This window comes from Lutjanus erythropterus, chromosome 16 (genome assembly GCF_056507025.1).
Source record: "Lutjanus erythropterus isolate fLutEry1 chromosome 16, fLutEry1.hap2, whole genome shotgun sequence".
Lineage (NCBI taxonomy): Eukaryota > Metazoa > Chordata > Actinopteri > Lutjaniformes > Lutjanidae > Lutjanus > Lutjanus erythropterus.
In genome coordinates this window covers 36,087,614-36,110,946 of record NC_139332.1, presented here as the reverse complement: position 1 = coordinate 36,110,946, position 23,333 = coordinate 36,087,614, and the positions used below count along the sequence as shown (strand labels likewise).

General features: G+C 40.4%; 1 long non-coding RNA gene across 1 annotated transcript; it reads right to left on the bottom strand.

The window, feature by feature from the left end:
* LOC146313558 (uncharacterized) lies at nt 1–22,377 on the bottom strand. The gene is made up of 4 exons (XR_014772014.1): nt 21,782–22,377; nt 11,064–11,199; nt 1,036–1,184; nt 1–116 (listed from the first exon to the last, which is right to left on the bottom strand). It is a non-coding gene; the product is annotated as an uncharacterized LOC146313558 (long non-coding RNA).
* Between the last annotated feature and the right edge of the window lie 956 nt (nt 22,378–23,333).

The following is a 23,333-nucleotide window of genomic DNA, read 5'->3' as shown; positions in this document are numbered from 1 at the left end:
TCAGGTGAATCTGAATCTGCTGACTGTTTCCTCACAGAGTCACAGGTCCTGATCTCCACACCTGCTGCTAATCAGCCAATCAGTGATGAGACAACACAGGTGCTCGCAGGAGGAATCTGAAAAAAGAAGAGAGATGGGCAGCATTTCAATTAAATCTATTTAAAATACATATTTAATTGTTTTTGAGTATTTTGTAATTTGTATTATGCTGGACAGAAAAAAAATAAAATGTAATTTGCAACAAAGTATTTTAAAAGCTTGTAGTATTGAAATACTTTCTAAAATGTCATTTTATCTTAAAAAGGACACATTTTTGTCCACAGGTTTAAAAAGCTGTACAACAATTCATCACAGTCTTTGGTTAAATGAAAGTGAATAACTCTCATCCTTTACTAAGTCAGTCAACAGTCGCTTTGACGGACAGAAATCACCCAGCATGCACCTCTGAATTCACTGCATCTACATGCAAAAGAACCTGATTGGCCACTTCAGATCTTTGATGAGCAGCGCTCATCTTTTCAGTTTGGGGGGGTTGAGGTCAGACTCAGACTGAGGCTGTTAAATGTCTAAAATTTAATGATAGCAGTTTGTACGCAATGTTTTTTTTTCAAGTAACAAATTATTTGTATTTTAATTCAATACATTTTTTTATTCCAGTATTTTTTCTTCTTTTGATACATTTGATGTGAAAGTGTTGTTGCCTAACATTAGCTAGTAAACCATGTAACATTCAGTTAACTTTTTGTTAGCTAGCAAACAATATAAGGTATTGAAAACTTTTTGGCTAACGTTACAAAGTAAACAATGTAATATTTTGTCATGGTTTTAGCTAACGTTGGCTAATAAACAATATAATTATTATACCTATTATATGTTAAAAAAAAATAACACCAAGTTTTAAAAATATTAGAATTGCCCTTTAGCACCCTGCTGCAGTGGGAAAGTGACCTTAAAATGATAATTTTATGCGTGTGGAAAACTGATTTATGTCTATAGTCTAAATATATGAATCACACAGAGTGAGGTGACACAGACCGGGAGCTGGCCGGGGTCAGGTGTGTTGCTGCAGGGCACAACAGCAGGAGACACGGTGGCTGAAACAGAAATGTGGCTCTTTTCTGTCCTTCTGTCCGTCTGTCTCTGAGCTCGTTACCACGTTCTGCTGTGAAGAACTGCTGGACGACCTTGATGGAGACAGAGAGAAGTTCGTTTGATGTTACTCTGTGTGTGTGTGTGTGTGTGTGTGTGTGTGTGTGTGTGTGTGTGTGTGTGTGTGTGTGTGTGTGTGTTTGAGAGGACATGAACAGGACAGTGTGTGTGTGTGTGTGTGTGTGTGTGTCTTTTCTCTGGCAGGGTATCCAGTTTCTGCTCCACCTCGACTATTATTTGAGCGCACCCACGCTGACACACATACATGTTGCCATTTTTATCAGTTTCACACACGCACACTCGCTGAGTGCAACTGCCAATAGTGAGAGAGCTCGCGCCTCTAAACAACCAATCAGAGCATACAGGCATTGGACACAGAGCTGTCGTCATTCTGCAGGTTCAAAGCGTCGGAACAAGATCATAAATTCCTGATTTAATCCAAACTCTAAGCAAAACTAAACTTCTCTTATTCATGTTTAGAGAGTTTCAGAGTGTTAAACTATCACCAGTCGTAGGAAGGTAGAAAGTAACTACATATATTTATTCAAATACTGTACTTGTAAGTAAAATTCTGCGGTACTTTGACTTTAATTTTATGCTTCTCTATACCTCTGCTCTCTGCCTGCCCACTGGTAACAGGTGACGGTGTCATGATCAGGTATTAACTCCTTCCCCAGCATTGACGAGATATATTCGATACACTCGAAGAAGAAGAGAACCACTGGAACTGAACAGCAGAAGAAGAAGATTATGTTCTGTCGCATTAAAACATCAGTGCTCAGCTGCCGATCTGTGGGTCAGAGAGCACAGCGACGGGCAGCAGAGCCCGGCCACAGAGCGGCGCTGCTCGCGCTGCAGCTCCCCAGAAATCCACAGCAGCCAGGACACAGCGAGGCTGCTCACACCGCAGCCCCTGGGTCACACCACAGCCAGAGCGGAGGATTTCACCCCCCAGGCCTCTCAGACAGAGTGTTTCAGGCGGGGTGCAGAGGACACACACACCTAACATTAGCGACACTGGTGACAGTGATGTCACACATAAAAACAACACAAAAATAAAAACGTGCTTCTTGGGGCTTTCTTTTGTTACGTCTATCCCACCCTTCTGTTTTATTATTGCTGCTGATGTCTTGTTTTATTGTATTGGGGAATTTAAAAAAGTGTTCAAAAAACAAACGTGATGTCGCTCTTTTACCTCCTGGCTGATTACAGGATGAAACACTTCCTGAAAGATAACGTCACAAGGGAAAGTTCTTGGTGTTGATGACATATATTGTGCAAGACGAGATGTGTAATTCACACAAAACCACACTGGAAAGCGTGACTTCGCTTCTCTGTACCAAAAGGTTTTGGTGAAGATGCAGCTGAGAAGAAAAGTTTTGTAGTTTTTTTTTAGCATGTTGTAGTGCAGAGTTATGTAAAAGCAGACAGTGATCAAGCGTCTCTCTGTTCCTGTTTCACACGCCTTTCACACATCATGCTGCAGCCTTTTTTACTGATGAGAGAAACACATCAACACAACACGAAACCGTGATCAGATGTCAGATATAGACCCTCTTACAGTTTGTGTACAATGAGGAAACTGCGTGCACAGTTTGGCAACGGAAGTATGGTGGACCGCAACAGCTTGTCAATGAGCGCCGCAAACACGAGCAGTTTTGATCGTGTCCTCAGTCCAGTCAACACATTTAATAGTTTGCAGCCATAGATTACTCTGAAACAGTCGTAATCCTGTCGGAATTCTTCACAACTTAAGTGGAGTATTAATTCAGAAGCATCATGTACCCAACAACCAGACATTATGGTGATTTTGGGGCCGTAAAAGATTTAATTCAGCATTTGTAGCTTGATAACTCGTCTGGATGACTGGAGGAGACCGACACCTCTGTTGCTGAAATGCATGCAAAGGTTTTCGATGATGCCAGCTGTAAAACTGTCTATAGTTCACGTGTCAGCTTAGTTCCAGGTGTGAAAAGCGCCCAGAAAGGTTAAAAAATGTGTTGGATACAGAATCTGTTCTGTGTAAAAATTCTCAGGAAAAACTGGATTATTCTCAAGCTCAAATGTCGCAGAAAAGTAAAAGAAATACACACAAAGGCAGGGTGTGTGTGTGTGATACTGCAGTGTAAGAGCTTCCTCACACACACACACACACACCCACACACCCACGCACACACACACACACACACACACACAGATACACAGACACACAGACGACTTGGATGTCCAGTATCAGATTTTAGAGATTCGGGTCGGCCCCCTGCTCGCCTCAGGGTGGGTAGGAGAGAGAGGGAGACATTTGCATCTCTAACGCAACTCCCCCCTCTTCCTCCTCCTCCTCCCCCCGGGACGTCCCGGCATCTGCCAAGAGGCTGCGAACGAGTGTGTATGTGTGTGTGTGTGTGAAGGAAAGAGATGAGTCGAGTAAGTGAGTACGAGTGTGTTCATGTTGTGAGATTGAGAAAAATGGAAGTGTTGATGTGTGTGTGTGTGTGTGTGTGTATGTGTGTGTGTGTGTGTGTGTGTAGGCAAAAAAGAAGAATGTGACAATGAGAAATGTGTGAATTTGTGTGTGAAAGAGATGCAAAGTGTGACTGAGTGCAGTGTGTGTGTGTGTGTGTGTGTGTGTGTGTGTGTGTGAAAAGAGAAAAAACTGTGAGTATGAAGAAAGATAGTTAATGTGAACGTGTGTGTGTGTGTGTGTGTTTGCGTGTGTGTGTGTGTGTCTCCTCTCTGCCCTCTTCCAGCTGTTGTTTCTTCTTTTTCTCTCGGCGGAGGAAGAACAAAACTCTCCTGCAGCAGAAAGAAAACCTCCCAAATGTGGCATCAAAAACATAAATTTATCTCATTTAAGAGAAAAAAACTTCACAATTCTTCCCCCAGCGCTCCCACACTGTCAACTGGAAACCAGAAAAGTTTGTCTGGAGCCAGATGGTGTGCAACGTTAGGAGACAATAAAAAAAATGTAATGCTGAAAACGAGTTAGTTAGTTAATTAAAAAAAAGAGGAAAAATGTCCTAAATTGTCTGTTTTTCCACTTTTTCTTCTCATTTATTTACGGATAAGTCATATTTCACCGTATGTTAAAAGACAGAAAATCAAAATGCAGCAGCAGAAATCAAAACCTCCATTGTAGTCCAAACATAACTTGTCATTTGTGTACTTAAGGAAATCAGATGAAGCCATGAACTTGAGAAAAGTTTGTTTTAAAATAACGAGCCTAAAGAAAGTTTTGGCACCAGCTTCTTCTTCCTCTGCAGCTGTATAAAGAATTCACACTCTGACTGATGAACTCAGTCAGTTTAGTGACTGTTCAAACTGACATCCACCAAGTAAAGACGTGAAAATCAACTTTAATGTGCTCTCACATGATCAGACCTGCAAAATTTATTCATGAGACAAAATGCACACAGAACAGGAAATATCACAAGTGGGCTTTTAAGTAGAAAGTCTCCAAAAGGTTTATTCAATACTAACCTCCTGCCTCGACTATAAGCAAGTCAACATTTTCATTCAAATGAGCTGTCTGCACCAGCTCAGTGAGTCTCACGTCTCAACTGTGTCTGGCGGGCATAAGTGCGATCTGAAGCATTTATTTTGACTTCATCTACTTTTTCAACAATGCGCACATAAATGTGAGGCTGGTGCTCAGTAACAAGGCACTGAAAATATATTTTATCCACATTTTGCAAATTCAGCAGAGCAGAGTGTGCTCCACAGTCTGAGATCAGCTCCCTGTGCTTTAACCAGCAGGGTAAAGAAAGAAGAAAGACACAAGGACATTTTCTGCAGCGTTTTCATGGACAAACTGTACATTTACTGCCACGAAACAACTTCACCGCTAGTTTCTGGGTATTTAAAAAATAACAAAAATAGAATTGAACATTAACTTTTAAGCTCTTCTACCATAATATTATTGCAAATGTGCTTTTTAAAAAAATTAAAAGAAATTGCCAAGTGGGGACTTGTATCCTTGTGTAAGTGCACACACACACACACACACACACACACACACAGATTCACTACAGTGCTTATGCATTGTATAGATGAAAAATAGCTCAGGAATATTCACACATAATGGAGGAAAAGTGCAGATTGCACAGAGAGTTTGGCCGTTCATTTGTTGCTAGACTCTTTGAAATGTGTGGACAGTACGGAGCCTACAGACACACTCATTGCTAAAATTGAGTGGAAACAATTAAAGGTTTAAAAAAACACTATGGCCAAACCAATCCAAAGTCTTTAAGAGCTGCCCCTCATACTGGGGCTGTGACATGCAAATGTTGTGTGAAACATGTCAGAGACGTAGGTTTGTTGGTGTCTGTTCTCAGTACTGTCACTATTTTACCATTACTACGAAACCCCATCAGTCCAAAAAATGTCCCACTGGGTCAAAAGCCCGTGGTCAGACGGCGTCTTACCCAAAAGTAGTATATTAGTTATATAATAGTTTGAGGACTTTGAACTTTTATTATTTTTACTTTACTAAAGAAGTTCATCTACTTTTAACAGAGTCTTTTTAAAACAAGTATCTGTACTGCATGTGTCATCTTTCATTAATGTTTTGGTTTGACATGGTCATGAGCCCTGGTCTCTTGAGTGAAAGTCCATCCACCCCCACCCCCTCCATTTGTGGACCTTTTCATGGGGCTGTGTTTTATTGCTCTTCATTGAAGCATATCATAAGAGTAGGGTAGCTCCTTTATAGAATAAGTCAGTGCATAAGTGTGTGTGAGGGAGAGCGAGCAGCAGACTCACAATGCTAACGCTAGCACTGTATCTTCAGCTCAGCTCCGGTGCGATCGGATCCCTTTCACAGGCTTTGTAATCCAGCCTTGAACTGCAGAGTCTTTTTGGAAACGTGGTAAAATAAGTCTAGGATGATAAATCAAGCACTGAATGCCTTCTGCAGTTATTTATCCATTTTTTCCTCTTGAAAACATTTGCTGTTGTTGTTAGCCACCCACTGGCAATCTCAAGATGCCTTGGGTTGAGTCTGTCTGTCTAGTCTGTCTATTTTATGGCGTTTCGTTTTTTAAGTCGGTATTTATGTTGTTTGCTTTACTTCTTTTTTGAAGAACTTTGTGACTCTGATCTTGCAAGCTGAAATATAAATAAAGTTGCTTCCTGCTATGACATGCCAGAAAGTCAGCTGTGAAAAAGGTCTATCAAAGCAGACAGAAGTCAACAAGGTGCGGCAGCCATGACATGTTGATCCAGAGTGTGAAACATGATAAAGCTGCTGAAGAGCTGATGCAGTTCAACGTGGCAGATGTGCTCAGAGACAGAGATGCATTCACATCTTTCAACATCCAGTGAGAGTCTGAGCCTTTCAGTCCATCTCTAATGCTTTTTGGTTAAATTTACACCATGTGTGATATCAGGTCTCAAAACTACGACTACATCTTTGGCTTTGAACCCATTTGGCTCATGATCCCTTCAAATGAGAAGTGCATTCATGTGACACCCCCCCCCCCCCATCACACAACATGTCCATGAGCTGAGAAACCAAAAGTGATTTTCTGTCATAACCTTCTTACATAGTTTTTTTACAGGTGTAATTTAATATTACACAAGAAGACATTCTTGGAAAAATAGTTTTGCATTTGACAAAAACATTTTTCATCATCTGCTTTATATTTCAATCATATTTTAATTTTGCACCAAACACTCATGAGACATGAAAATAATTAGAGAAGGTGACTGAAATTTAAATGTTTGCAAAGATACCAGATATGTCAGTGAATATAAGGAAACTATAATGATGTAGAAGAATTCTCAGATATTTCCATTTAATGGAACTGAGCAGCCATAGAAAATTTTGATCTGAGTTTCTGAAAGTACAACTTGGTCACCTCTTGAATTCATACTCCAAACATAAACAGAGTAATCGCTAACTGCTGCTATGTCTAGCAGCCTTTAGCTAGTTAGCTCAGTTATCTGTGCGGCTAATAGTCCTGTGAGTCTGCTGGGATTGGAAGCTCGGAGCACCAGAGGAGTGCTGGTGTTTACACTTGAAGAACAGGAGCTTTGGACCGTCGGTAGGAGGAGGTTTCCAGGCCCACTGATAAGGAGCAGTGTGGGAATGGGCACCAAAATCAGAGCAGGGCAAACAGGCAGTGGAGTCAAGCTCAGCAACCTGCCAGTCAACATGGCTGGACCTGGACTGAACACAGCCTCCAAGACCGACAGAGGTCAGTTTGATGACAGCGAATGCAGTACTGAGGTGATTTGCAGCTGCTCTGACCAGAACTGACCAACACATGGCAGGCAGGGAGAGGACGGGTGTGACATGGAAAAGGAGCGATATTTCTTCACATTCTGTTTCAAACTAAAATTCTTTCTTTCTTTCCAGACATGTTGGAAATATTATAGGTTATGAGTTATAATTAGCTAATTTTTCTTATTATTTTTGGCACAATTGTTTTTTATTCTGATGACATAAACATTTTAAAAAGAGGAAATAACAGAAAGAATCAGAGTCTCTGAGTGCGCAGCTCAGTCAGAGGCTGAAATGAACACAGACACCATCAGTGATCGACGGGGGCAAAATTCACTTCACTTTCTGCATGAACACACCAGTATTGACCCAAAACAAGAACAGGACAGAAATTCTAAATTTGAACCATTTTTAGTAGATAAGTATCAGCTAAGTACTGAAACTCTGTCCCTCTACATGTGAGGTCGTACTCTGAGGACTTGTTGCAGTTCATCAACTTGTCCTGTCCTTTTATTTTTCTTTATTTTTATGGCAGAAGGCAGAAATGGACAAAAGTTGCATCATGGGCTCCCATTTGCATTCTAGCCCACTTGTGAATACTTTAATTGCTATTTTATTATTATGTCATATTGAAAAAATGTTATGAACCACAATAATATTGATATTGTTTATGAATTTCATTATTTTTTATTACTATTGATTTTTTTATTATTATTTGGGCAGATTTTGAGCATTTCCTGGGCTGGAAAACACCAAACCACTCAACACTGATGGTGAGAGTTAAAAACTAAGTCACGTGTTTTACCTGTTAGAAGAACTTTTAGGGACACGTTGGAAATATCTGAGGGTATTAGTGCTCATCAGTTGATTTTTCTCAGTACTTTTAGTATGATTGTTATTCAGTATGATCACATTAGCATGTTAGAAGATGTAACTGTTCTTGTAAAAGTCAGCAGTGAATCGTACAGGAGCATCATGTCTGCAAAAAGAATAAACAGCAGCATTTTGGAACAAAAAGCTTCAATTGTTCTTTTGTTACATTTAGAAAAAAAATCCTCCCAAAGCAGCAGTGAAAAAAAACAAGTTTTTAGTTAAATCTGTGTTGACTTTGTCTCATAAAAAACCACAATTTGGCACCTTAATATCCTGCGCGGAGTCTAAAAACATCCCAGGCTGTTGTCGGGGGAGGAGGGGGGAGGGGAGGGGAGGGGAGGAGGGTTTCCACGTGGAAGCATCGCCTCACTCACCAGCTGCCAAAAATACTGATGTGTTCAAAGTTTTTTTTTTCTCCTCTTACTCTCCCTCCGTCTTTCTGCTTCTCCTGAAAGAACGGGTTGAAAAGTTCAGTGTGAAATTACATTTCCGTGCGATATATAGAGCTGCAGTCAGGAATGAAAGCTGCCGTGCCCCCAAAAAGCTGTGAATGTGTGTGTGTGTGTTCACCTAAGTGCTTCCAGTGTGCAAGAGTGTGTTTATCGTTCTGCCTTTTAGCTTCACATTCATGCACTGTGTGTGTGTGTGTGTGTGTGTGTGTGTGTGTGTGTGTGTGTGTGTGTGTGTGTGTGTGTGTGTTTCCCCTCACCAAACCAGAGATTTTCCTGTGAATTGCTCCATTTAACAGAAGGCCGTGTGTGCGTGCATGTATGTATGTGTGTGTATTTGTGTACGAGTGTTTGGAGGCTGCAGATGAGTGTGTTTCCACGGCGGTGCACATGCAGTAACACTCTGCTCCCGTGTGGGTGCTGACACTCGAGGAGGGGGTTTGGGGTGTGTGTGTGTGTGGGGGGGGGGACTCGGAGGTTTGTGGGTGAAAACGCTCCTTTGACAAACTTGACAAACATGCGCTCATCAGCAGCTCCTGACTGACATCTCACAGGCTGAGTTAAATCTGTACAAACACGAGCGAGGAAAGTTCAGCATGGAGGGTGAGCGGGTTTTTAGGGATTGATGTGCTCCACCCAGATCAGGTGCACAAAGATGAAAATCAAAACTCAGAGGCTTTTGAACGGTTGAATATCGTTGATTCGAAGCGTTCTGTGAAATCCAGGAGTTATTTTTTGATTTTGAAATTTAACAGAACCACTCACACACCTTTTATTGTGTTGTTTTTCCTTTAAAATAGCTGTAATCACTACCGTATAACATTCCTTATAACATTATGAAAACAATGTGACATTGTGAAAGGTGTGGATCATAGTGATGGAGCTGCAGAGGATCATCAGCTGAATTTGCACTTTGACTTTATGGAGCTTCGTTATGAGTTTCAGCTCATTTTTTATCTGTTTGGCCACAACTTTACGGTTTTCGTAAACTGTCACAGATCTTATTGTGTTGTTTTCAGGTAAAAAACTGTAAAAAGCCAGAGTACATCACCTGCTCAGCAACAAACAGCAGACAGACAGTCCCTTCAGGAAGGTGCAACAATGTGATGGCAACAATTAATGCAAATTCAACCTGTGAGGTCCACCAGTTTTAGCTGTCACCTGTGCAAATGTCATGTCTGTGCGTCTCTATGAAGTGACTCAACATTTTATCATTACCTATTTTTTTTACTATTTTTACCACTAACTAGCTACTGAAAAGTGCACAGGGTTTATCATTGTTATTGACATTTATCGATGCTTTGTGCACTTTATGTTTCATAATTTTATGTTTTCTGTTTTAAGCTGCGAAAAGATTTTGTTTCTTTCTGGAATACCTCCTGGGTGCTGTTCTTCATTTATGAATAAAGCATATTATGTTAGATTTTTTTGTAATTGAGTTTGCTTAATTAGAAAACTCAGAACAGATTTTGGTTTTATTCTCCTTGGAACAAGTTGCCTTTGATTTTGAATAAAATTATATAAAACAAAAAACAAAAACAAAACTTTTTGTTTTGCATTTCACTTGCTTCTACAATTTCATTACATAAAAAACATCACCACTTGAAATCAAACATTTTAGGCTACAGAAATCCCCAAAAAGCCAGTCAATTCCTGGAGGGACTGGTTAGAGACTAGCTTGTAAACATAATTTAGCAGCTAAAGAGCCAGATATTTCCCTCAACAGTCTGTGGAGACCAAAAACCAAGTGAAAAGAGAGTAAATATTGGTCTGACATTCATCATGTGGACACAAATACAACTTCAATGGGATGATAATGTTACTCAGTAACAGCCAAATGTTTAAACAAGAAACTGTTTGCTTCGTGTTGACAATTTGTCTCCACTGCCTTCACAATCAGCTATTACAAATTTAATTTGTTGGCAAACAAGTTCGCCAATGAGGAATCCTGGGAAAAGAAGGAGGGAAAGAGTGACTTAACACCAGGCTTGACATGATTGTTTTTCAAGTCTGTTTCAGCTGCTGAGGTCCAGTGAGCTTTGGAGGAGAGAGTCGGGGCAGAGCTGCAGTTTCTTGTAGAATATGCACTGCGAGTCAATCAGATTCTGCTCTGATTGATGGACTTTACTTCATGAATGTACAGACAAACTGAGAGGAGAGGGGCAAAGAAAAGAAACTGGAGAGAAATAACAGACAGAACAGGAGTCTGACTGCGCAGCTCAGTCAGAGACTGAACTGAACACAAACAAACTCCACTGAAGCTGCACCTAACTTTCTGTATTAACACACAGTAGTGACCCACAACAAGTACTGAACTCTGGAAAATTCTAATACTAATCAGTTTTTAATGAATAAGTATCAAAAAAAAGTACCTGTCACAATAATATACAGACTCCAGGTGTGTAGTCCTCTAGAAACTGCACTCTGGTCCCGGCTCTCTCCTCCGAAGCTCCCCGGCTCTGCAGTTGTCTGTCCTTCTGCTCTGCCTGGTCCTCCCCACACAACATTCTGCAAAGACAAAGTTTTTGCTCAGAATGAATACTTTCGACTTGCACGAATACATGAATTACGCAAATTGTATTCGTGTTACAACATTTGAATTCACAACTTTGCATTGACTTAATGTGCAATAATAAAAATTCTGCTACGCTTTCTGTGTGAATACAACAAAGTGGTGAAAGAGAACCAAAACAGTTATGGGTGGACAGATGAACAATGAGCTGAAAGTCAGTGTACAGCTCCGTCTAGTCGAGGGGAGACGTACATTCAGCTGATAATTCTCTGTAGGTTCATCACTAACATGAAAACAGCAGGGCTTGTCACTTTGGTTTGCTGTTTGTCGGATGAAAGACCAGCGTGTGAAACCTCCTCTCCTCACACCTCTCTGACGTCGGTCTTGCAGGGGGGGGGGGGTGTTCTGTTTCCGACAGTTCCTCTAACTTTCTGAAACCGACTCTCCAACCTTCACACCCGCTTCACACAGTGATTGGCCAGATGTGTGGAGCTGAGAAAGGTGGAGGTGTTTGAATCTCTCTTTCTTCATTCTTCACACAACTACTTCTGCCACTTCTTGTGTGAACAGCCGAGTGCAACACCATGAGCGTCTTCCAGGAAAGACGGTCCAAAAGCGTGTGCCGTTATCTCGTTATCTCATATTTAAATTATTACTGCGTCCCACCCCTCCATAACAGAGCAGCGGATCAGACTGGGCGGCTTCCAGGTGTGAATGTGTGGAACTGTCTGAGAGTGAGCACAGTGTTCCTGACAAAGACGCCAGTGTTCTTAACAAAAGTACCGTCGGTGAATAAAGGTTACAAAATAATAGAATTAACAGGCATATTTAAATAAATAATCGAAAATATCCTCTTAATATCAGCCTTAGAAAGACGAAGAAAATGAATAAACTTCTGTTAAGTGAGTCACTCAAACTGTTTTGTGATTACTTTGTGTTTTCTGAGTATCTTTCAGTTTCTAAACATGTTGCCCACTTGAGTTCAGTCAAAGATCTTCAGATTGGTGAGACACTCCACTCTGTCTGTGTCTGCCTTTTTGGTAATTAAGTGCTCAGCAACGCTTTTCCAAGTAGAGCATCTTTCTCAGGGGAACCATCTTTGAAAAGGTGATGTTAGTTCTGCAGATGAAGGCTCTGGTGTGATTACTCGAGAGCTGATTTATTCTGATCAAACCGTTGTTTTTTTTAGCCTCCTTCACTGCAGAAAAAGGGACAGTGGGAACGGGATGGATGGGGTGAGGTTCACCACTTTGTGAAAAACTGCAAATAGTCTGACAGTTTCATGATTTCACCATCTACTATCCATAAGTAAACACAGTTTGTCTCTGCATCTACAAATGTAAGTTCAGACTCTACCATGCAAACAGAAAGACATATATCAACAACATCCAGAAACACTGCAGACGTCTCTGGACCCGAGCTCATCTGAGATGGACTGACGCAAAGTGGAAAAGTGTCCTGTGGTCTGACGAGTCCACGTTTCAGAGTGTTTTAACAAATCATGGACGCCGTGTCCTTCGGGCTAAAGAGGAAAAGGACCATCCAGATTGTTACCAGCACTGACTTCAACAGACAGCAGCTGTGATGGTATGGAGGTGTGTTAGTGCCCATGGCATCATGGGTAACTGTCACATCTTTGAAGTCCCCATTAATACTGAAAGGTACTGCAGGTTTTGGAGCGACATGCTGCCATCCAGATGCCAGAGTTTCAGGCTCAGTGAATGAGTGAATTTACTATGTCACTGCTTTTACACAATCATTTCCCCAATACAAAGGCAAATCATATAACTTAAAAAAATCCTTTAAAAGCCTTAAATCAAAATAAACCACAGTTTTTGCCGTTCACACAGTTAATGGATGGTGGGAATTATTAGAGTAACTCACCAAAGTACCAGACCAACACGTTTTTAATGTAACTTTACAAACTTTTAAATGAATTCTTCAATTCTTTTGATAATAAATATTTAACCCTAATATAGTTATTTAGTTAATAGTTAATTTTATTTGGCATTAGTACATAAAAAAGAACCAGAGCTGCAGTTTCAGTCTTTTTTTTTAAGAAGAAAATGTCAAATTTGTCTGATTTCAGCTACTTAAACATGAATATTTTCTGGCTTCTTTACTCCTCTCTGACAGTAAACTGAATGTATCTCCACATATCTGTATAAGTGAGAGGTGTATATAGTGTATATAGTCTTGAGTGTATAGCTTTGACAGATTTTGTACTTTATGTTTTATATTTCTTAATTCTTTTATAAGTTAAGAATATACTCACCCCTTTTTTCTACCTGTACTTTCTGAGCTGTTGTAATATGTGAATTTCTCCGGTGTGGGATCAATAAATTTTTATTTTATCTCGTCTTATATTTTTGGGATGTGGACAAAACAAGACATTTGAGGACGTCATCTTGGGAAACACTGATCGACATTTTCTGACACTTTATGGACCAAACAACTAATCAATTAGTGGAGAAAATGATCAACCAATTGTTCAATAATGAAAGTGATCGTTACAGGAAAGACTTGAAAAATAGGTCCAAACACGTGGAGCACACAGACGTATGTCTGTGCACAATCTCGGACTTTGAAAGGCTCAGTTTTAATGATAAAATTCAGGAGCTGAAATGACTTTTGATTTACCAAAAATATTCTGAAATCTGGGTTGAAATCAATCTAATCCATTAAAACATCTGCACAGTTTTCTGTGAAAACGTGGAGAAACTGGAAACGAGCCTCTCGGGTTCTAAGTGTTATACTGTAAATATTTATGATGGTCAAATACAGTGCAGGGATTTCACTTCAGGGGTTAATGAAGTCTTAACAGCTGCTTCAGTGCATCTGCTCAGTGCTGACCAGTTAGAAGCTGTGCTTATAATGGGAAGCTCCCAGTATGGAGCTGTGGTTATAATGGGAAGTTCCCAGTGTGCAGCTGTGTGAATGTGAGCCGAGCGGCTGCAGCTCACAAACCTGCTGCGCTCGAAGGTTAAAAAATAATCAAGTGCAGCAGGATGGCTCATCGTAGGTTTCCTGGCGAGGCCCAATATCTCGTCTGATCGGAGTAACCGCCCCTCTGTTGACGGGCATCCGCCCATTAAAGCATGATTCACACGTCGCTTCAACTTTTGATTAAATTTCTCATCACGCTCGTCCTCGATTCCTCGTCCAACATAACAGAACCGGCTGGGAAACTTTTCTGCTCCGTTAAATTCATAACTTATGACAGAAAGCAGCATCTGAAACAACACGAGTCATGACAAACAGCTGGAACACCTGTGAGCTGAATATACAAGCTCTGAACTCTAAATAAAGTTCTTTTCCAACACTTTTACTCTACAGATAATCACAACATGATGAGCACACAACATGAATTTTTCTATTTACTTTGATTTTTTGCTTCATCGCCCAAAATATTTGTACAACTTGTTCTTCGCCTCTGTTTGTTTCTTTTCATATCAAATTGTAACTCTGTTATTCTGTGACGCGTTTCATCATTTTGCACAAATTGTGATACAGCAGGCAGAAGCTCAAAGGGAGAGAGCAGCCCGGCCTTGTATCGAGAGAAAACAGTCTTTTTTTTTCCTGACGTATGAGCAGCACAAAGGTTTCTCAAGCTTCAAACAGCTGAATGAGACTGAAAACTGGAAACTGAGAGAGCTAAAAGTCCCATGATGCCTTTAAACCACAGAGAGTCGACTTCAAGCTGCGCAAAGATTCACATTAGTTATTATTACAGTTATTATTGTGCTCCAGCCTGCACGAACTGAATGTGATATTTAAAGTCTGACTGACTGATTCGCGTGCAGGTGAGCGCGCGCGCGTGTGTGTGTGTGTGTGTGTGTGTGTGTGTGTGTGTGTGTGTGTGTGTGTGTTATCACATTGGGACATCAAGCTAATGTGAAACAGCTCGACTCATTCCTGTCAGAGTTTACTGGGATTTTAAACGGGTGTGGTTACAATCACGAATGTCGTATGAATCTATGCACTGTTTTCTTTGGGAAAATGTTACAGATTACACCTTTAAGGGTGACTGGCCAATGGACTGAAAGACTGTTTGTCCTGAAAACAACCACCCATTGCTCCAAAGGCCTGTGCTCTCCTCGCAGTGTTTAGTTCAGTGACTGTCGGTGTTCTGACAATTTTAGCTGCCTTGTCAAAAAATGCACCATAGCACGTTTACTTGCTTAGGCCATCATATCCGACGATGACTTCTACTTCCTTTTCATGTGGTGGGTTTTGGTGTAAGTATAAAGCCCAAGCCACGTGATATATTGCTGGTTGGGCATATGTAGTCAGGGTTTGTTAGGGCTGCAGTCATCATCTTCCTTCAAAGAGTCCCGATGTTCCAAACAGCCAATTTGAGGGCGCTGACCTTAGTTTGATCGCTGTGGTGGAACGTCCTGGTAGGTGTGGTAAACTACCGGGACAAGAGGTACAGAGCGGGCAATGTTTACACCACCTTTTCTACGTCTTCCCACAGATTTAGGGCGAGCAGCGCCGCTCCTGAACAGGGCTGATCAGTCATACAGGACATTCTGTCATAAGCTTCTGCCACTCAAACCCCAGCTGTTAGCGACCATGATAGTCCTGTACGGCTGACGTGCAGGGGTCTGGCTAGAGGTTCCTAGTACACCTTTTTATACTTACTAGTTTGTACATGTGTTTTTTAATATTTTAAGCACTGCATTCAAGCATATTACTTACTCTCAGTGTATAAACATATGTATATATGAATGTGCCAGACATTCCAATTAATTCAGTGCATAAATAATCTTTCCTCTTATTTTAAACCATCTCATGTGATCATGTTATTCTTGTTATTTATGTCATACACTGTTATTTTATCAGACTTCTGCTGCTGCTCCCACCTGCACCCGTGATCTTTTAAACCTTTTATTTATTTTCATGTATTTATTTTATTATTTTATTTTAATAGGGGATGTTTTTAAAACATTTCTAACACTTATAGTCCCTGTGCCCCTCACAGCATTTAAGTAGAGTGCTACGTTTTGACCCCTGACTAACCCTAACCCCCCAACCCAGAGGACTGTGAGGTAGCACATCTCAATACGTAGCACATATTGACAGAACACCGACCCTGTCCATGGTGCTGAATCTGCACGGTTTTTCCCCTGAACTGGGGATCTTTCTGGCATTAAACCATACAACATTTTAGGCACTTTTACTGTTGCAGTTACTTTACCAATATATGAAAAAATTAATTAGAGTTTTACCTCAGTTGGTGCCCCTATCGCCAGTTGATGGGGTAGGGTTACCAACTGAAGGGAGAGTGTGCTGTTTCGGGACAATAACAGGCAGGTGGACAAATGGGCTTTCAGTTGAATTTAACAGTTTTGGATTATTGGAGTGTGGGGAAAAATGGGCCATCAGAAATTATGAAATGTTACTCAGCAGCACTCCAAAAAACCTGATCTTTGTGGTGGTCTGCTGCTGCATAAACAAGGATATAAACAATATTATCTGAGCAAGACGATAAACCTGCTGCGTCACTCAAACTGGCCGGACATCAGTGCGAAATTAGTCAATAAGGTCATTTGTATCAATCTATATCCGTCCATTTTCTTCCACTTATCAGGGGTCGGGCAGACTGAGCAGGGTACTCCAGACATCCCTCTCTCCAGAAGTGCTTTTCAGCTCCTCCGGGGGGATCCTGAAGCATTCCCAGCCCAGATGAGAGGGTCTACCTAAGGGTCTCCTCCCAGTGGGGACGTGCCCTGGAAAAAAAAACCTCCAGAGAAAATCTTCCAGGAGGATCCTAATCAGATGCCTGAACCACCTCAGCTGGTGACTTTCAACACGACGGAGCAGCGGCTGTACTCCGAGCTTCTCACCCCATCTCGAACGGCTAGCACTATTCCACCAGGCACAACTGCGTCGCATTACGGCTGCTCGACGTCAGCCAGAGATACGTACCCTGCTTATGCGTGGTAGAAGCACAAAAATCAAGGCAAGAGGATCAAATCAACAAAATCTGAGCAAGTCAACATAATCAGGTGGGTAAAACGCTCCACTGCTGAAACGCTGCTGGTGGGGCATGAAGCTCAGTGAAGGATGGGTCATAATGGCGGTGCAGACGGGACACCTTCAGTGGAATCAACGAGTCATAATGTTAACAACTCTGACTAGCTGTTTGTAGGAGTTGGGGACGTGGAAATGGCCTTGGAAGGCAATTGTTGTAGGTTTTCCACCTTTTTGAGATGTTACTTCTGGTCATGTAGCACCAATTTAAAGAATATTGCGTCTTTCTGCTGCATTTTTGGAAAAAAATCTGTCCACCAGTTAAAAGTTAGACTGATATATTTAGTGGTTGTGTTTGAGGGCTTTTCTCACTGATAGACCTGGAAATATTTGTTGACAAGGACCTGATGAACACACATAGTTTTGGCTTCACCGCCTGAAAGCAGCGGTTAATATGAGCCTTTCGGGTCACATAAAAGATCACACCTTTCTGGGCCACATCCTTCGATGGATCTGGATCTGAATTGAGATGCAGCAATCATGTGAAAGACCCTGCGAGTGGAACAAAACAGAAAAATGACACGAGACACCGAATCCTCAGCAGCTCGAGGGCAGCTGAGCCCCGACCTCTGACCTCCATGTGGAAGATGTCCAAAAAGAGCATTTCTCCACAAGGATCGATAAAGTATCCGATTATTATTCTGCACAGAGAGTGAACTGAAGATATGAGGGGAGCCGGGGAGGGTGTTAATACGAGGATAAAGATGAACACCCACCTTTTACTATTTTATTATTCCTGCTTCACATGCATACACACACTGTTCTCTCCGCTCGCTCTGTATTTGAAGCAGAGCCGAGTTTCACCGACGTACATTTGTTTTGTGATGAGCTTTGGTCACAAGCAGAACAAACAGCTCTTTTAATGTCTTTGAAGGCATTTCGACAACAAATCAAGCTGCCATGTTTCATATGTTGATTCATGTCTGCCCTTCAGATGGAGGTTAAAGTTCCTCTCCTACCTGCAGACTTCTCTCTGGTTATAATTTCTATGTTTAGTTTCACTCTCAGTGTGGTTTTGTTGCCAAATTATTCCAGATTGAGCAGTAAAATATCTCATGAGGAATTTGTTGTGGCCGGAGCTCGAGACTAACAGCGTCTTGTAGTCCTGGGGACAAGAAAAATGTTTTTAAGATAAGATCTTACTCAAGATGCCTCTGGGACAAAATATTTATACATATATATATATATATATATGTATATATATGTATAACTAGCAAATGACGATTCTGAAATACCACTCTACTTATCCCCAGTAGTTGAACTAGACAGCTGCTTGCCACTACCTAGCTAACTTTAGCCAGTCCTTATCCTTAGTGCATGCGTATGTTCGCTAAAGTATATATTAGCTACACAATGTACACAATTTAAATGTATTATTGTGGTCTTTTTTGTTAGTCTAATTACTTGATTCTAAGATGTTTGAAGGTTAAACTCCAAAATGACGCAGTAAAGTCACCACTGACGGGAGATGCCCCCTAGTTTTTACCTGAAAATGCAACATGGCGAGCAACAAATCCATACTGACATTTGCAAAAGGAGAGCTATTTAGGAGGAGCTAACAGTTAATGGAGCCTATCAATCTAACAGAGCTCATAGCTAACAAAGGAAGTTTACTCTTACAGTTTACAGCTAATGAAGCTAAAGATTTTACAGCTAAGGGAGCTGATAGAGTTTACAGCTAACAAAGCTAAAGAGTTTACAGCTAACAGAGCTAAAGAGTTTACAGCTAACAAAGCTAAAGAGTTTACAGCTAACAGAGCTTAAGCTTTTACAGCTAACCAAGCTAATAGCATTTGCAGCAAATAGAAGTAAATCATGTACCGCTAATGGAGCTTATATAGTTTATATGTAACAAAGCTAATAGAGTTTAAAGCTAATGGATCTAATTAGTTTACAGCTAACAAGGCTAAAGAGTTTACACCTAACAGCGTGGTTAGAGTTTTCAGATAATAGAGCGAAAGAGTGTACAGCTAACGGACCCAACAGCTAATGGAGCTAATAGAGTTTACAGCTAACGGAGTTAATAAGAGAAACATGAAGACATGTTAAAAAGTGAACTGCCGCTTCATGTGACCACAAGACACATTTACAGTGAATAAAGGTACTGGTGTACTTCAGCTGAGAACAGTTTTGAGGTAAAAGTACTTTAATGACTGATTTACGGACGCTTTATGTCAGTGTTTACCAAAATCATGTGTGAATGAGTAAGCAGACACGTTTACTGCAAATATATAACAATAAGAAACAGCATTTAATTCAAAATAAATAAACTGAAAAAAAGGTAATTATTTCCTCAGTATTTTCATGGTGTTTTTATTATCCCACTGACAGCTAACAAATCATAATAACACTCACTTCAGGATGGTTAAAATAGATTTTTAGGATGGTTCTGGGACAGGGTAAAAAAAAAGGTTATTTTGCAGCCCTGGTTCAGGCTGTGTGAATGAATATGCATTGGATTACAGCTGTATAACGTACAGAGAGATCATACTGCTGGTTACACAAGCTGAGGTGATGCAACAATTCACAGCCGCTCTGAAGAAAAACCAACATCCAATTACAGGCCGAGCAGCGGCGTGAAGAGACACAATTACACAATGACGAATTGCATAAGCCTTTCTGAGAATTTCTGGCCGTCTCCCGCCGCCGTTCTGTCTGCGTCTGACATGCGAAGAAAATGGCGGCTGTGTCTCACCGGCCAATTAAGACACAGACGTGTTATGTAATGGTGTTTACTCCGTATACAGCAGCAGATGCAGCCCAGAGAGCCGGCTTCTGGTTTGGTAATTTGACCGGTGATACGTCGACTCTCTTCTGATTTCAAGAGCAACAGCAGGATTTCAGGACTCAGATGTGAGGCACTTTACTGTACATCCTCACACAGCTGGGTGCGTGTTGAACATTTTAAGAGATACAGCGGCGAACAGAAGCCGGTTTCGAATCCCTGGAGTTTGCCAAGGAAATCTGGGCGGATATTTCTCACGGGACCGTCGCCTCGGAGTTTTTTTTCTTCTTCTTCCCCCCTCTTTAGTTTTTATTCATGCCAGGCAGCTTATCTGAGTGTGTGCTGTGTTTCTCAACAACAGTCTGATTCACATTCACACAGTTACACTCGCTCACACCTGGGAGCTGCAGAGTACAAACGCAGTGTGCTGCTGAAGAGCCTCAGAGGGGAAACTGGAGGAGGGGAGGCCTCGCTCACACTCCCTGGTCCACAGTCCCCAGACAGACGGAGGATTTAGTCCTGCAGCCCACCAAGTCTGTGGGCTGCAGGTGGAAAGATACAGCTCCTGGTGCGACATGACGCTGGGGACTAAGTTCAACATACAAAACATTTTTTAAACTAAAATTAGAAAGAAATCGACAAAATTCCTTATGACTTCTTTTATGCATAAAATCTCAAGAAACTGCGCTGAAGTTTTAGAGAATATTAGATTAAAAAATCTTGAAAGCAGATCATAACTGATAAAAATATGAGAAAGAATGACGTACCTTAAAGAATGACTCAATATCTCAAATAAATGACTTAATATCACAAAATAATTACTTCGTATTGCAAAATAAAAAACTTAATGTTGCCAAATGATAACTTTGTGTTGTAAAATGTGTTGCATAGTATTTCAAAATAAAGATTTAGTTTTGCAAAAATAATCACCTATTATCTCAATAATGACTCAATATCAATATTGCAAAATCATGACATAATATTGAAAAATAGACTTAGTATTGAAAAATAAAGACAATATCACCAATACTGACTTTATATTGCAAAATAATGACTTGGTATTACAAGACAATGCCCCACTGCAGCAAAATCATTATTTAATATTATGATCAGATAATTCATTATTTTGAAAAAGTTTCTCATTATAATGGCTTACAGGATTGTTTTTTGGCATACACTGGCAGAAATGAGCTTCCATAACAAAAAAAAACCCCTAACTCTAATTTAAACATGTTCACACAAGCTGATTTTCTATTTCTGGAGAAGGACCGAGACTAAAACCTTGGAAATGAAGGACATGAATGGCTTGATAATATATGCAAACAAAAGTCAGCATCATAACCAATCAGATTTAGTTCATGTTGCAATAAATTTTCAGCTCAAGGGTGAATATTTTCACACTTTTACTTTGTAATGAAACAGGTTCTTCCAGTCTGCTGGAGAGTTAAGTTTGAAATACTGCCACTAATTTATAAATCACCTACAAATCTGAGAATAAAACACATCTCTGAATTTATAAATCATAAAACATCAATGTCCAAACTCAGTGAAGCAGCTCTTCATTACTCTGCAGCACAGACAAACTGCATCGCACAGAGTAGTTCAGATACAGTAGCTGCTAATCCAGGAGGTGAAAGTGATACAACTGCTGCTTTTTAGCTGATAAATAGGACAGTGGTGAATGTTGGCATCTTTGTGCTGCCATTGTGTTGGCTAACACAGGAAATAATGGGTGTGGGCATTTGATGCATGTGCTATGTAACAAACTGTGTTCATGAAAACAGCTCAAACTTCAAATCAGAGATCTCAAAACTTACCAGAAACTTCAGATCGTTCTCATATTTTCCTTCAGGTTTTGTCCTTTTAATCTGCAGCGCTCCACATGGACTCGTACGGCTTTAGGTTGGTAGATTTTGTCCTGTTCGGTATCAGTAACAAAGAGAAAGAAAAAGTCCAAATAAATAAACTCAAATCCAAGTAAATATCAATCAATTAATCATTTGGATCTGATATTATATGTTGAATTGCATGCTTACCTGTAGACACTGCAGGCCCACTTCACTGTCACATCTTTGGATGGTTTTCATGTTTAACTCACCTGCTGTGTACCAATTGATCACCTACTCTTGTTAGCACCACATTACATAGTTTTTGTTTTTTCCAGGAAATTTATTGGAAAATACAAGCACATTTGCGAGACTTTATGAACATTTAAAGATATTACAATATGCAAGCATTATTCTGGGCATCGGCCAAAACAGTGACAAGATGGCTGAAATGACCACATCTGTAATGTTCAAATATTTTATTTGGGCCAGTGGTTCTAATGGTACTAACTAGCTTACCATTAGCAAATTACTGTATGAACTAATGTTACAAAGCAGCTAATGCCAGAGCTACACTGTGTAGTCAAGCCACAGCCAGCTGGCTAACCTTAGCTTAGCTTAGGTTACAATAATTAGCTGCCCCTGCCTTGCATCACTCTTGGCCAGTAGAAAAGAATCGCTAGTTATACACCTTTGATTTGCACCATTACATAACTTATTTGTTGGCTAGAATCAACACCATTTGTCTTAATACAAGATAACTTAACCAAACCGGCAAGGATAACCAGCTAGCTCTTACTTAGCTACATCGCATGGATCTAGCGTGAATTGCTTTGTAACATTAGCTGATAAAACAACAGCAAACTAGGCAATCTACCAGCCAGATCAGCCCCTGGAGTCTGGATGAATTAGGTGACATTATCTACTCAAGACAGTATTTTGCTACATTAGCTAGCTTGTAAATCATCCGTGTTAGCAAGCAAGCTAAGCTTCGCTAACATTAGCCAGTTACAACCACAATATCAGAAATTATTTCACATGCTTTGCAGTAATTTTAGTTTTGACTTTTTAGTTTTACGCTCTGTGATGTGTTTACATTGGCGGACTAATTCCTAAGCTAATGTTAGCTCGTGTTGCACACTGTTGGCACTGGAGGGGAGCTGAGGAGAGGAAGGCACAGAGGAGCACACATCAACGTCACATTTTCAATTGTCTTGCAAAATTTGTCCCGAGATAAACAGAGAAATCAGTCCACAGGCTGTTGGGCAATTGAGAATGTGCATTCACATGATTAATACATGTAAATTGCTTTAGAATTTTACATAATGCAACTTAATAAATGTTTATTGTGGTGTTGAGTGTGCACCATAATGTTTGACAATATCAAAAAACATGATATTACAGGTATTTTTAAGCTTTAAGAGCAGAAAATCAGCCGTGAGATAGAAAAACTACTTATTATTCACGTTATCTAATGTTTAAAACATATAGCATATAACAAATGCAAGTTTCTTTACATGAGCCAATACAAATTTTATCAAGC